We start from the raw sequence: 15,627 nt of genomic DNA, 5'->3' as shown, positions 1-15,627 counted from the left end.
AGTCCTAAAACCCTCTTAAAGGTTTCCCTTTTTTTTCCCCAAATTAAAAAAACGTTAAATATTAATTTTTAAAATTAAAGCCAAAGTATTTTCTTTATATGAATTGTTTTTAAGGATAATAAATTTTAAGAAAAGAGAGAGAGAAGGGGAAAGAGGAGAGAGAGGAAAAGAGAGAGGGGAGGGGGAGAGAAGAAGAGGAGGAGAGGGGGGGGGGGGGGGAAAAGAAAAAGAGAGAGAGATAGAGAGAGAGAGGGGGGGGGAGGGAAAGAGTGAGAGAGAAGAGAGACAGACAGAGACACACAAAGAGATTGTTCCTTCCCTTCTTTATTTCTTCCATTCTTCTCTTCAATCCTTCTTCCTACCTTTCGTTCTTCCTCCATTTCCTCCGTTCTTCCTGCTTCCTACATTGTTCTTTTATCATTTTCGTTTCGGGGGATTCTCAATTAATTATATCCTTTTCTGGGTTTTTTTCATATTTTCCCAAAATTTTTAAAATTATTTATTTTTTCAAAGGGCAGAAACGAACAGAAAGTAAATAGATGAATAAATAAATAAATAAAATAAAAATTCATTTGATAGGAAATCCCACCAATTTCCCCCTCGCCATTTTACAAAATTTTTTCCCCCAATCTAAAAAGTTTATTTCTTTTCTTTTTTGTCCGCAACCCCAGGGGATGCTAGGGGGGGCGCCAAAGACCAAAATTTTGGGGAAAAGTGACGCAAACCTTGAAAAACTCTCCTCAATGGTTACGACATTAGGCTTCGGCCAAACTTCGGAGGTGAGTACGCCCGCACGCCCTCCCCCCCCCCACCCCTTGTTATGGGGGGAGGGGGAAGTGGAAAGGGAGGGGCAGTTGATGTGTTTACTCAATGGTAGATTTTTTAATGTATGCATGGGGGATTTTTTACGAAAAAAAAAAAAAAAAAAAACCCCACAAAACACACCCCACACAACACAACCCCAAACACACACACACACCCCAACACAAAAAACCCCCCAAAAAAATATATATATATATATATATATATATATATATATATATATATATATATATTATAATTATAATAATATAATATATATACGAGAGGCGTCAATTAAAGATTTCCTCTGACCTAATTCCAGGGGGGCAACACGAATGAAATCTACAGAAAATTGTCTTTTAAATCCCCAAGAGTGATACTTTTTTAACCCTTTATGGATGTGGAAATCCCTTAATTCATGCTTGGCATGAAGTTTAAAACATGTTTTTGGGAAAGGGTGCTTCAATATGCTTCATATACAAGAGTGAGATTTTTTCAATCAGGGAAAAAGGAGGAGGAATCCCAACCCGTTTCGGGTGGAATGTAGAGTTGTGACGGGGGCTTGTCTTTCTAGGAGGCGAACCTTTGGCAACATTCGGCCCCTCTTGGATTTTGATGCCTCCGAATTTCTGTACGGAACATAAAATCAAATGAAAGTCTTTGATAGGAAATCAATATACAACGATTGCTGCCAAATGAACAGTGCCTTTTGGGGGTGGAGTCTAAATGCGACTTTTTTGAGGGGCCATGGTTCATCCGCGTGATTAGTTGAAAAACTCCATTTCTTGCACATAACTAAAGACCTTGGAACACTCATTCTTTCTGAAATGTGGCGGCAATACCATCGGCGCAAATTTTGTTTTTGCAGTTCACGAATGTCTTTCCGAGAAAATTTGAATCGGGAAAAGCTAAGAAAAACAGAAAAATCTTAAAATGTCATCTCCACTGATGGATTTTCTCTCAAAGGCGACTGGGGTCCCTGAGATAAACATTTCCACAGACTGGCACAGACGAACCCATGTTAACTTATAGAGGGGAGCATAAATTGTTCATTTCACGGGAAGGTCTTCGTTGTCCGGTTACAAGTATAAAAAACAAAAAAATGACCCGTCGCCTCACTGGTTCCATTTTAAACACTTTATGCACCGTAGCTGTATTACAAGCTATGTTTAGGGGTAGAATAAAAGAATATAAGATAGAGATGTTCATTGGGAATTTCAGCTTTCTGGTTAGCAGGTGAGGGGAAGTCTTGTAATAGCGGCTGTGTGGTGTGGAGGTGTGTGTATATGCATGTATTAGTATGTTTGTGTTTTATGTTATGTTTGGTGTTTTGTTTTTGTGTTTGGGTTGTGTGTTGTGGTTTTTGTGGTGTGTGTGTGTGTTTGTGTGGTGTGTTATGTTTGTATGTATGTAATGTATTATTGAAATTATGTTATGTATTATATTATATGTTTATGATATATATTATTAGATAGATAGATATATATATAATTATTATATTATATATATTATTTATAGATTTATATATTAATATATATTATTATATAATATAGATATATATATATATATATAGATAAATATAGATATATATATAAATATATATTAATATATATATATATATAAAATATATAATATATATAATATATATTTTATAAATTTATATATATATATATATATATTTTAATATACATGCATATATATATTTTAATATATATATATATATAATATAATATTTTATATATTATATATATATATATTATATATATATATATATCTATAATGTATATATTACATATATATGGGGTATATATATATATATTTATATTATAATATATAATATTATATATATATTATTTTATTAATACATATATTGTTATATTTTATATATGTATGTATGTTTTTGTATATTATGTTTATGTTTTTGTATATATATGTATTTATATGTATATATATGTATTATATGTAATATATGTTTATATGTATATTATGTTATATGTATATATGTATATATTTTGTTATTTGTATATTATGTATAATATATATATAATTATAATTATCTTATTTGTATATGTATTATAATTATTATATTTATTATATATATATATATATATAAAATTATGTATATTATGTGTGTTTTTATATATATTTTAAAATTTATATATTTTTATATATTTTATATATATATATTGTATGTATATTGTGTATATATATTGTATGTATATTTATTATTACGTAATATATGTGTATATATATATATATATATTATATATATATACTATATATATAATTATATATATATATATTATATATATATATATACATGTTATATATATATCTATATGTATATGATTATGTATATTATTATATTATATATATATATTATATATATTATATGTATTTTATATCTTCTTCTTTTAACGGTAGGTTCATGTCTGACCCGCCGTGGTCACAGCATGATACTTATTGTAGTTTTCATGTTGTGATGCTTTGGAGTGAGTACGGGGTAGGGTCCCCAGTTCCTATCCACGGAGAGTGTCGATGTTGCCATTTTAGGTAATCATTCTCTCTATTTTATCCGAACTTGGGACAAGCTTTGACTTATGGCGGCTTGGCCACCCAGTGGCTAGGTAGGCAATCGAGGTGAATTTCCCTTGCCCAAGGGAACAACGCGCCGGCCGGTGACTCGAACCCTCGAACTCAGATTGCCGTCGTGACCAGTCTGGAGTCCGACGCTTCTAACCATTCGGCCACCGCGGCCGTGTATATATATACATTTTATATAATATATATATATTATAATTATATATATATATATTATATATATATATATAATATATATATGTATAATATGTATATATGTATATATATGTTATATGTATATATATACTATATATCTATAATATATATATATATATATATTATATATCTATATATATATATGATATATTATAATATTTATGATATATATATTAATATATATATATTATCTATATTTTATATTTTTATATTATATATATATATTATTATAATACTTATATTATATATAATATATTATATTATATGTTTTATACATTATATTAATTATATATATATATTATACACACACACACACACCACCACACCCACACCGCACACGCACACGCACACACACCACACACACCACCCCACACACCCACACACCCACACCCACACACACACACACACACATATATATATATATATATTTTATATTATAAAATATATATATATAATTATATATATATATGTATATAGGGGCCGCGGTGGCCGAATGGTTAGAGCGTCGGACTCAAGACTCACGACGGCAATCCGAGTTCGAGGGTTCGAGTCGCCGGCCGCCGCGCTGTTCCCTTGGGCAGGGAACTTCACCTTGATTGCCTACCTAGCCACTGGGTGGCAAAGCCAGCCTAAGTCAGTGCTGGTCCCAAGCCCGGATAAGATACAGAGAATGATTACCTAAAAGGTAACACCGGCACTCTCCGTGGAAAGGAACTGGGGACCCTAACCCCGTACTCACTCCCAAGAGCATCACAACATGAAAAAAGACGATTAAGTATCATGCGGGGACCACGGTGGGGTCAGACATGAACCTACCGTTAAAAAAAAAAAAAAAAAAAAAAAAAAAAAAAGTATATATATATATATAGATAGATAGATAGATAGATAGATAGATAGATAGATAGATAGATAGATAGATAGATAGATAGATAGATAGATAGATACATATTATATATATATATATATATATTATAGATACATAATATATGTATATATATATATATATATATTTTTAAATATATTATATATATATAATTATGTATGTATAATATATATATATATATTATATATATTATATATATATTATAAATTTTATATATTAATACATACAATATATACATAATTAAAATATATATATATATTATATGTATTATATGTATGTTGTATATGTATGTATGTAATATATATATTTAAAATTTTATATATGTATATGTATATGTATATGTATATGTATATGTATATGATTTGTATATGTATATGTTTTATTTTTATATATTATTATATTATATTATATATATATATATTATTTATATATATATATTATATATTATATTATATATATTTATGTATATATATATATATATATATATATTATATATAGTATGTTATTTTATAATATATATATATATATTATATATATTATTATATAGTATATACATATATATATATTAAAATATATATATAAAATTTATATATATATTATATGATATTTTTTAAATTATATGTATATATTTTATATATATATTATGTATATTATATATTATATATATTATGTATATATATATTATATAATATATATATATATATATATATATATATATACATATAAATATATATATACTGTACATAAAACATATATCTTTTTTTCTTATACATTTCGTAATTTCAGTTTTTGTAGATTAATACGAAAATAAATCCCAAGAATAAACAAGTGTCTCTTTTGAAAAAGTCTTTCTATATATGGAATCATGACGTCATTGGATCGACATTTGTACAAGATACGTCAGCCAATGGAAAGTGAGAATGGATGTGACGTCACGTATATGTCATCTAATCATACACCTGTTTCTTTCTCTCTCTCGGTCTCATTCTTTTTAAGATTTTTTTTACCAACTTTGGAATAGCACTTCCGGTTCGTGATTTTTTTTTTTTCTTTTTTTTTTTTTTTGTTACTAACGAACACCGAATCAGAGTGTATGTGTCTACATGTGTGTGTGTGTGTGTGTGTGTGTGTGTGTGTGTGTGTGTGTGTGTGTGTGTGTGTGTGTGTGTGTGTGTGTGTGTGTGTGTGTGTGTAAGAGGGAAGGTGTAAATCTATACACCATTTTGCATAACAGTTTTGTCTTCAACACGCATGTGTGCGTGTGTGTGTTTCTTTGTGTATGTGTGTTTATATGTAACTGAGTCTGTGCATCTGTTTTCTTAATATATTTCGGTGTTTCTATGTCTGTTTCTATGTTCGTATATGTGTGTCTGTGTGCGTGTGTGATCCACTTCCGCTGCTGACCTTAACTTTCTCAATTAAATACGAATTTATTTATCAGCGTGGTCCCGTTGCGTAAGACTTCTGTATCAACTGATATTTAACTCTAGTACAATAGAAAAAAAAATGATAAATAAATCAATTCAACGTCGAGGAATTTTTATAGACGGTAAAAAAGTGAAAGAGGAAAATGTCAAAACGGTGAATGAAATTAAATAAAACAAAAGATATAAATAACTAAAATAAAGATAAGGATGTTGTGTATACTGTATATTCTCTTCCCCTTCCTCTTCCCTTTCTCGTTCTTCCTCTTCCTCTCTTTCCCTCTCTTCCTCCTCCTCTGCTTCTGCCTCCCTCTTCCCCCACCTCCCCTCATCCCCCCACCCCACCCCATATCCTCCATATCTCTCTCCTTCTCCCCTTCCTCTCAGGATGAGGGAAGAATATATGAAACGATAATGAGACACAATAAGAGGGAAACGAAAAGGGAGAGGAAGAGAGAGGAGGATAAAGAAGGGAGGAAAGGAGGCGTAAGAGAAAAGGAATTAGGAAAGGGCGAAATTGGGGAAGGAAGACGGAGGGAGGGAAAGAGGAAGTCACGAAAAGGGGAATAGGAGAAGAGGGAAGGAGAAAGGAGGGAGGGAATAAGGGAGAGTGAGAAGATTGGAAATAGGGAAAGAAGATTAAAGACAGGGAGAAGGAAAGAGAAGAGGAGCTAGGGAATTGAAGAAGAAACGAAGTAATGAAAAAACAGTGGGAAGGAGAAAGGGATGATTAAGGGAAAAGGGGAGAAATAGGGAAGAGAGTAAAGGAGGAAAAGGGCAAGGGAGGAAGAGATGATTTAGGGGAAGAGGAAAGAAGAGAAAAGGGGATAAATGAAAGGAGAGGGAAAGAATAATAAGAAGGAAAAAGAGGGAGAGGAGAGAAAGGAGGAAAGAAAGGAGAAGAGAAAGAGGGAAAAAGGAGAAGAAAAGGAAAGGGAAAAGGAGACGAGGAGAAAGAAATAATAAGAAATGAAAGATGAGAGAAAAAAACAAGAGAGGAGGAGGGAAAATGAGGAAGAGAAAAAGGGGAGAAAAACAAGAAACGAAAGAAGGGGAAACGAAAGAGGGGAGAAAAAGAAACGAAAGAAGGGGGAAAAGGAGAAAGAAAGAGGGGGGAAAGGAGAAGAGAAAGCGGGGAGAAAAACAAGAAACGAAAGAGGGGAAAGGGGGGGGAAGGAGAGGGGAAATAGACCCCACGATGTAATGCGGTGAAAATATTAGGTTACATTCCAGAAGGCCAAAGGAGGAGGGGAAGAGATTGAATTGGAAAATTTGATGATTGTTATTGTCTCTGAGTTTCTTTTCTTCCTCTTCTTCTTTTTCTTCTTTTTCTTTTTTTTCTTCTTCTTCTTCTTCTTCCTTTTCTTCCTCTTCCTTTTCTTCTTCTTCTTCTTCTTCTTTTTCTTCTTCCTTTTCTTCTTCTGCCTTTTCTTATTATTATTATTATTATTATTCCTTTTCTTCTTCTTCTTCTTCTTTTTCTTCTTCTTCTTCTTCTTCTTCGTCTTCGTCTTTTTTCTTATCTTATTCTATTTCCTTTTCTTATTCTTATTCTTATTCCTTTTCTTGTCCCTTTTGTTTTTCCTTTTTCCCCCTCTTCTCATTTTTCTTACTCTCTTCTCCTTCCATGTGTTCTTCTTATTACTCTTTTTCGTCTTATGCTTCTTCCTCTTTTTCTTTTCTTCGCTTTTCTTCGCTTTTCTTTTCGTTTCTTCTTCACTTCCCTCGTCTTCTTCTTTTCTTCTTTTTTATCCTTTTATTTTTTCTTCTTCTTCTTTGTCTTTGTTTCCTTCTCCTTCATCATCATCTTCTTCTTCTTTGTTTCTTCGTTTTTTGTTTTTGTTGTTGTTGTTGGTGTGTGTGTGTGTGTGTGTGTGTGTGTGTGTGTGTGCTCGTGTGTGCGTGTGCGTGTGTTTGTGCGTGCATGTGTGTGCATGTGTGTGTTCATGTCCATTCAAATGTTTGTGAGTGCGTGTGTACATGCTTGAGTATGTGTATTTGTTTTCACTAATGTATGCATATGCGTTTGTGCATGTGTACATTTATTCATATGCATTTATCGGATACACACAGGCATAAAGAAACAAAACAAAACAAAACAAAAATAAAATAAAAACAAAGAACAAAGAAAATTTGACCGCTGAGCAAATAAAAAGAACACAGACGTAGATTAACAAAAAAATATAAAAAGTAAAAATAGAATAAACAGTAAATTAACTTTTTTTTTTTATAAAATAAAACAATATCGTAGCACAACAGAAAAAAAACGAGATTCTAAAACAAACAAACAAACAAAAAACAAACAAATTGCTTAACAAAGACGCAAAACAAAGACGTAGAAAACGAGGCTATCTGCCCCCCCCCCTCAACCCCCCACGGGACTGACCTGGCTAATACGTGGGTCACCTTTAAGCCCGGGGTAATGGCCTGCGTTGGGACGGGGCTGTCATTACCGACGTACAGCTTGTGTTTTACGTGGTGGGGGAGGGAAGGAGGGAGGGGAGGGAGGGGAGGGGAGGGGGTGTTTGTGATGGTGGGGAGGGAGGGGGGGGTGTTTGTGCTTGTTTGCTTGTGGTGAAGGGGAGGGAGGGGGGGTTGTTTGTGTTTTGTTTGTGGGGGGGGGAGGGATGGAGAGAGAGGGGAGGGAGGGGAGTTTGTGTTTATTTGTTTGTTATGGGGGGGGGGAGAAGAGAGAAGGAGGGGGGGAGGGGATGTTTTTGCTTGTTTGTTTAGGGGGGGGGAGGGAGGGGAGGAAAGTGGTGTCTGTTTGTGTCTGTTCGTGGTGCGTGGAGGGAGCGAGGGAAGGGTGTTTAAGAAGATTGTGTGAATATTCTGGATTGTGGGAAGTGGGTATGTTTGTGGGTGGGAGGGGGGCAGGGCTTGTTTGTATTTGGGTTTTTAAATTTTTTGTTTATTTTATGTGGTGCTTGCTTGTGTCTATTGGTGTTCTTCTGCCCTGTGATATATTATATCATAATATTAATTATTAATATATATTATAATATTATATATATGTATTATTATTATGTATATATTAATGTATTTTTAATTGTAATAATATTTTTATTATATTATTATATTATAATATTATTATTTTATATGTATATAATATATGTATATATAATATATATATATATTATTTTATATATTATATATATATATATATTATATAATATATTTATTATATGTATATATATTATTATATATATAATATATATAAATATATATATATATATAATCACGACAGAGGACCCCCAATAGACCAAGAAAGGGCACCCCTAAACATAACAAATAATAAACACAATCAAACAAGCCTGCCCCCTCCCACCCCAACCTCCACTTCCCACAATCCAAAATTTCACACAATTTTTTAACACCCTTCCCTATATATAATTTAATATATTAAAATATATATATATATATATATTAATATAATATATATAATATATTATATATATAAAATATATATATATAATATATATATATCATATATATATCATATATGTGTGTTTATTTGTGTGTGTGCGTTTATGTGTGGGTTTATTTGTGTGTTTATGTGTGTTTATGTACACGTGTTTATTTGTGCTTGTGTGTATGTGTTTTATTTGTGTGTCTGTGTGGTTGTGTCTACAGGTATAGAACGGGGAAGGAAGGAAGGAAATATGAGGGAGAGAGAAAGAAAGGTAGATAGATACATAAATGAGGAGAGAGAGAAAGGCAGAGAAGATACTTAGAAGGATAAAGAGAAAAAATAAGACATAGGCAAGAGAAGGTTGCACTGACAACCGACACACACGCGTAACATTTAATTCAGGAAAAAAAACAGCTTTATTTATTATCTCCTCTCTCTCCTCTCTCTCTCTCTCTCCTCCCTCTCTCTCCTCTTCCCCCCTCTCCCTCCCCTCTTTTCCATATTCCCCTCTCTTTATTCTCTCTCTCTCTCTCTCTCATCTCTCTCTCCTCTTTTTCTCTCTCTCCCCCTCTCTCTCCCTCCTCTCTCTCTCCTCTCTCTCTCTCTCTCTCTCCCCTCTCTCTCCTCATCTCTCCTTTTCATTCATCTCTTTTTCTCTCTCTCTCTCTCAAACCTCCTCTCTCTCTCCTCTCTCCTCTCTCTCCCCTCTCTTCTTTTTCTCTCTCTCTCTCCCTTCTCCTCCCCTCTCTCTCTCCCCCTCTACTCTCCCCCTCTCTCTCTCTCTCTCTCTCTCCCCCTCATTTTTCTCCTCTCTCTCTCTCTCTCCTCTTTCCCATTCTCCCAGCCCACAACCCCCATCGCAATCGCCACATCCCTACCCCCTCAACCCCACAACCTTTCCAACAACAACCCCATCCCACAACCCCATTCAAACCATATCCACAACCCCATTAACCCTCCCATAACCCCATAACCCCTCCCACAACCCCATAACCCCCTCCCATAACCCCATAACCCCTCCCACAACCCCCCCCCTCGCCCTCATTCCGCGTCCCGAGGAGCCGCCGCAGAGAGCCGAGGTTGCGGCGAAATCGATCGCGAGGTTCTGCGGTCGACAGCAAAATCGGCTATCGGGCCTAGCTCAGCGCCCTGCCCCCCCCTCCCCCCTTCCTCCCCCTCCCCCTCCCCCCTTCCTCCCCTCCTCCTCCCCCCTTCCTCCCCTCCCCCTCCCCCCTCTCTTCTCCTCTCCCCCTCTCTCTCTCTCTTATTCCTGTCTTTTCTCTTCTCTTCTCTTGTGTTTTCTTCTCTTCTCTCTCTCTTTTATTTGTGTTTTTCTCTCTATTCTTTTCTCTTCTCTTCTCTTCCCTTCTCTTCTCTTCCTCGTATCTCGTGTTTTCTTCTGTTCCCTCCCATTTAATCGTTCTCTTATTTATTTTCTTCTTTTGTTCTTCTCTCTGTCTCTCTCTTATTCCTCCCTTCTTTCCTTCCATTCCCTCTAGTCTCGCTTTCATTCCACTCCCTCTCTTCTTCCTCTTCCCCCTCCCCCTTTTCTACAACCCCATCAACCCTCTCCCCTCCCCCCCTCTCCCCCCTCTCCCCTCTCCTCTCCCTCTCCCCCCTCTCCCCCCTCTCCCCCCTCCCCTTTTCTACAACCCCATCAACCCTCTCCCCTCCCCTCTCCCCCCTCTCCCCTCTCCTCTCCCCTCTCCCCCCTCTCCCCCTCTCCCCTCCCCTCTCCCCTCTCTCCCCCTCCCCCTCCCCTATTCCCCTTTCCCTTCCCCATTTCCCTTCTACTTCTCTCCCCTTGTAGCTTTCCCTCTTCCCCTCCCCTTTTTCCCTCCCCTCGATCTCTCTAATCTTCCCCTTCCTCTTCCCCTTTACCCTTTCCCTCTCTTCTCTTCTTCTCACTTCCCTTGTCTTCTTCCCTCCCCTCTTCCCTCTCTTCTTCCCCTTCCCCTCCCCTCTTCCCTCTCTTCCCCTCCCCTCTTCCCCTCCCCTCTTCCCCCTCACCATGTTTAGCTTCCTCTTGTTTAGCGTTCTCCGCCCCCCCTTGCCCCTCTCCCCCACCCCCCACCCCCATCCCCTTCACCCATCTTCCTCTCCCTCACCTTCATCCATTTCCTCTATCCACCATTCTCCTCTCTTCCTTATTTTCAATTCCCCCTTTCGGTCTCCTTCCTTTCCTCACACCCTCCTCCGTTTCTCCTCCCTTTCCCCTTGAGCTTCCTCTCCCCTTATCTTCATTCTCCTTAAACCCTCCCTTTCGCCTCTCCCTTTCCCTTATTCTCCTCTTCCCCCTTTTAGTCTCCCTTCCTTAATTTCTCCCTCCCCCTTATTACCCTTTCCCTCTCTCCTTAACGTTCCTTCCCCCTCTCCCACCCCCTCCCCTTATCCCTCTCCTTCCCCTTCCCCCTCTCCCACCCCCTCCCCTTATCCCTCTCCTTCCCCTTCCCCCTCTCCCACCCCACCTCTCTTCCACCCCTGTCACCCCTTCCTCTCTCTCCCCTCTCCCTCCTCTCCCCACCCACCTCTCCTCCACCCCTCTCTTCCCTCTCCCCCTCTGCCCCCCTCCCCTCCACCCCCACACCCCTCTCCCCCCCGCCCTCTCTTCCACCCCTATCACCCCTTCCCCTCTCCCCCCTCGCCCCCCCTCCCCCCTCAATTTCAATAGCCCGTCCGGATTTTCTTGTCCTGACGTAGACAGATTTCTTTCTTCATTTTGTTTCTTAGTCTTTCTTTAGGGGGGGAGGGGGCAAAGAGAGAGGGGGAGAAGGAGGGGAGGGAGAAGGAGGGGAGGGAGAAGGAGGGGAGGGAGACGGAGGGAAAAAGACAGCAGGGAGAGGCAAAGGGGGAATATACGAAGGGTAAGAGAGAGGAACACACACAGTTGAAGAGAAAGGGTGAATGAGTTAAAGAGAAAGAGAGAATAAGAGAAAGAGAGAATGAAAGAGAAAGAGAGAGAAGGGAAAGGAGGAATGAAAGAGAAGAGAGAATGAAAGAGAAGGAGAAAGAATGTGAAAGAAAGAGGAATGAAGAAAGAGAGAGAAGAGAAGAAGAGAAAGATGAAAGAAAGAGGGAATGAAAGAAAGAGAGAGAATGAAAGAGAGAGACAGAATGAAAGAAGAAAGAGAGAGAGAGAGAGAGAGAGAGAGAGAGAGAGAGAGAGAGAGAGAGAGAGAGAGAGAGAGAGAGAATGCAATAAAAAAAGAAAGTAATGAAGGAAAGCGAAAAAAACAGACGAGCAGAAACCAGAAACCAACTTATTCCATATTCTATTTTCTCTTCATACGACTTTATCCAAAAATTCGTTCAGCTTTGTTGCAGCGAGTTGCCAATTCGTGCATTTATCGGTTAAAAATAGCACAAGGCAATGGTGCAGGTTGCAACAGGGAATAATCAATTAATCCAAGATGCGAGATCAAAGGAGATAATATTCTTTGCGTCTCTCTTTATCTCTCTGTCTATCTATTTATGTCTTTTATCTGCCTATCTATCCTTGTTTCCCTATCTTTTTTTTTCTCTCTTTCTTTCTCTTTCTTTCTTTCTCCTCTCTTTTCCTTTCCTCTTGTCTCATTCTCTCTTCTCTCATCTCCTTTACTCTCCTTTCTTTTTCTCTCATCTCTTATCTTATCTCCTCCTCTCCTCTCATCTCATCTCATCTCATCTCATCTCCTCTCCTCTCCCCTGATCCTCTCTTCCTCTTCCCCTTCCATTCTCTCCCCTCTTCTCTTTCCTCCTCTCTTCCCCTACCATTCCCCTCCCCTCTTCTCTTCCCTCCTCTCTTCCCCTTTCTTCCCCTCCCTTCCCCACTCCTCCCGTCCCCTCCCTCCCCCTCTTCTCCTCTCATTCCTTTTCCTCCCAACTCTTCTGCTCCTTTGCCCTCCCTTTCCCATCTCCCTCTTCCAAACTGCCAAGGAGTAAGTGCACCATCTGTTACTACGTATACCTTTCCCTTCGCATTCTTTTTATAAGATTAAATTGGATTTCCATGTGACACAGACTTTGTTTACGTGGGACCTGCGTCTTGCCTCGTGTGTCATGTGGCATTATGTGTGTCATGTGGTATTATGTGTGTGGTTGTTTACTTGTTTGTTTGTTTGCTTGTTTTTTGCGTGTGTTTCTGTTTGTGTACGTGTGTTTAGTATGTTTGTCTTTGTGTGTGTTCCTTTATGTTTTTGTTTGTCTGTTTGTTTGTTTAGGGGGTTTGTATGTTAATTTATGTTTCATTTCGTGTGATTTCTTTGTATGCAGACAGACAGACAGACATAAATAGATAGATAGACACATAAAAATGTGCATATATGCACAATTATGCTTATGTAAAAATATCCACATACCCCCTATATATGTAATATATATATATATATATATATATATATATATATATATATATATATATATATATATATATATATATATATGTAAGCACACTTGTTTGTATATTCATCTGCGAACGATCAATCACGTACCCAAAGAGGATGTGAACGAAGAACCGCCTGGAGAAGCCAACGAACGCCCCGGAAGGCGATGTGAACGAAAATGTGATGGTGAATTATTATTTATGAATAAGATTATTAACCATTTTTTTATCATTATTTATTAATAAGGTTAACCATAGCACTGTGTGATAAATAGATAGATAGGTAGATAGATAGATCAATAGCTAAATAAATAGATAGATAAAAAGATGGACATACCGATTGACAGACAGACAGATAGTTAGAGGCTTAAAGCGAAAGATAGATAGACAGAAGACATGGGAAGAAATAGATAGTCAATTAGAGGAAGAATGAAATGGATACATAAACAGCGAGAGACGGGGAGAGATAGATAAGTTGATAAGGGAAGCTTGTGAGAGAGAGACAGAGAGATAAGTATAAGTATAAAGAAGGTAAGTCTGAGATTGATACATAAATAGGTAGAGAAGGAAAGCCTGAGAATGATAGATAGATAGGCAAGGAACGTCTGAGATTGATAGATAGATAAACAAGGAAAGTCTGAGATCGATAGATAGATAGACAGGGAAAGTCTGAGAATGGTAGATAGATAGACAAGGGGAGACTGTGAGAGATAGACAAAAAAAATAGACACTGATAGAAGTAGACATACAGAGCAGAGAGACAGATTGAGATGAAGTGACATACAAGCAGACAAACAAACAGAAATAGACATGCTTATAGATAGACAAACAATCAAACAGGAAAAAGACAACAAGTAAACGAAGACACGCGCAGACAGCGAGACAGACAGCTAGACATGCAGGCAGACAGACATAAATGTAGACAGACATAAATGTAGACAGATAGACAGACACATAGACAGACGAAAGGATAAACAGAAGGCAGACATAAATGTAGACAGTAGACAGACACATAGACAGACGAAAGGATAAACAGACAGACAGACAGACAGGCAGACAGACATAGACAGACGAAAGGATAAACAGACAGACAGACAGACAGACAGACAGGCAGACAGACACATAGACAGACGAAAGGATAAAACAGAACAGACAGACAGACAGACAGACAGGCAGACAGACACATAGACAGACGAAAGGATAAACAGACAGACAGACAGATAAACAGACAGATAGACAGGCATACAAGAAGGAAGGAGGGAGAGCCAAGGGAAAAGGAAAGGAGGGAGATATTAAACAAATAAAAAAAAAAGTGGGAGATATCAAAAAGAGGGGAAAAGAGGGGGAGAGAGGAGAATGAGAGGGAAAAGGCATAGAAAGATAGGGAGCTGAGAGACATAAGGAAGGAGGATGGAATAATGGAGAGAGAAAGAGGGGTGGAAGAGGTAGGGAAAGAGAAAGCGAATAGAATGAACAACGAAGAATGGGGTAAAGGAATAATGAAAAAAAAATCGGAGATAAAGAGGAACAAAAGAAAGAGAAGGTAAGGTAAAAAAGAGAAGAGAAGAGAAGAAAGAGAAGAAAAAAGAAGAAAGAGAAGGTAAGGCCAACACTCCAACAATACAAACAACCGCCGTCGCACCCTCCCCCCTCTCCCTTCTCCCCCTCTCACCCTCTCACCCTCTCATCTCTCACCCTCTCATTCTCCTCCCCTCTCCACCTCTCTCCTTTCTACCCCTCCCCCTTCACCCTCTTCTAACTCCTCTCCTTTCTCCCTTCCTGCTCTCTCTCGCCCACTCCTCCACTCTCCCCCTACTCCCTTATCTCCCTCTACCCCTCACCCCTTCTCGCTTTCCCTTCTCCCTCTCTCCCTCTCTCTGCCTCCTCCCTCCTCTCTCTCTCCCCTCCTTTTCCTCCCTCTCTCTCCTCTCCCCCTCCTCCCCTCTCTAGT

The 15,627-nt window shown here is 37.7% G+C and overlaps 1 long non-coding RNA gene across 2 annotated transcripts in view; it reads left to right on the top strand.

Annotated features, from left to right (window-relative positions):
* Positions 1-721: 721 nt before the first annotated feature.
* Positions 722-15,627, top strand: part of LOC119599384 — a 60,950-nt gene continuing 46,044 nt past the window's right edge. For both annotated transcript variants that reach the window (XR_005231069.1, XR_005231068.1), the window contains exon 1: positions 722-779. This is a non-coding gene — a long non-coding RNA (uncharacterized LOC119599384). The remainder of the gene's footprint in view (positions 780-15,627) is intronic.

This window comes from Penaeus monodon, chromosome 42 (genome assembly GCF_015228065.2).
Source record: "Penaeus monodon isolate SGIC_2016 chromosome 42, NSTDA_Pmon_1, whole genome shotgun sequence".
Lineage (NCBI taxonomy): Eukaryota > Metazoa > Arthropoda > Malacostraca > Decapoda > Penaeidae > Penaeus > Penaeus monodon.
The sequence above is the reverse complement of the archived record's forward strand: the minus strand, read 5'-3'. Positions and strand labels throughout refer to the sequence as shown.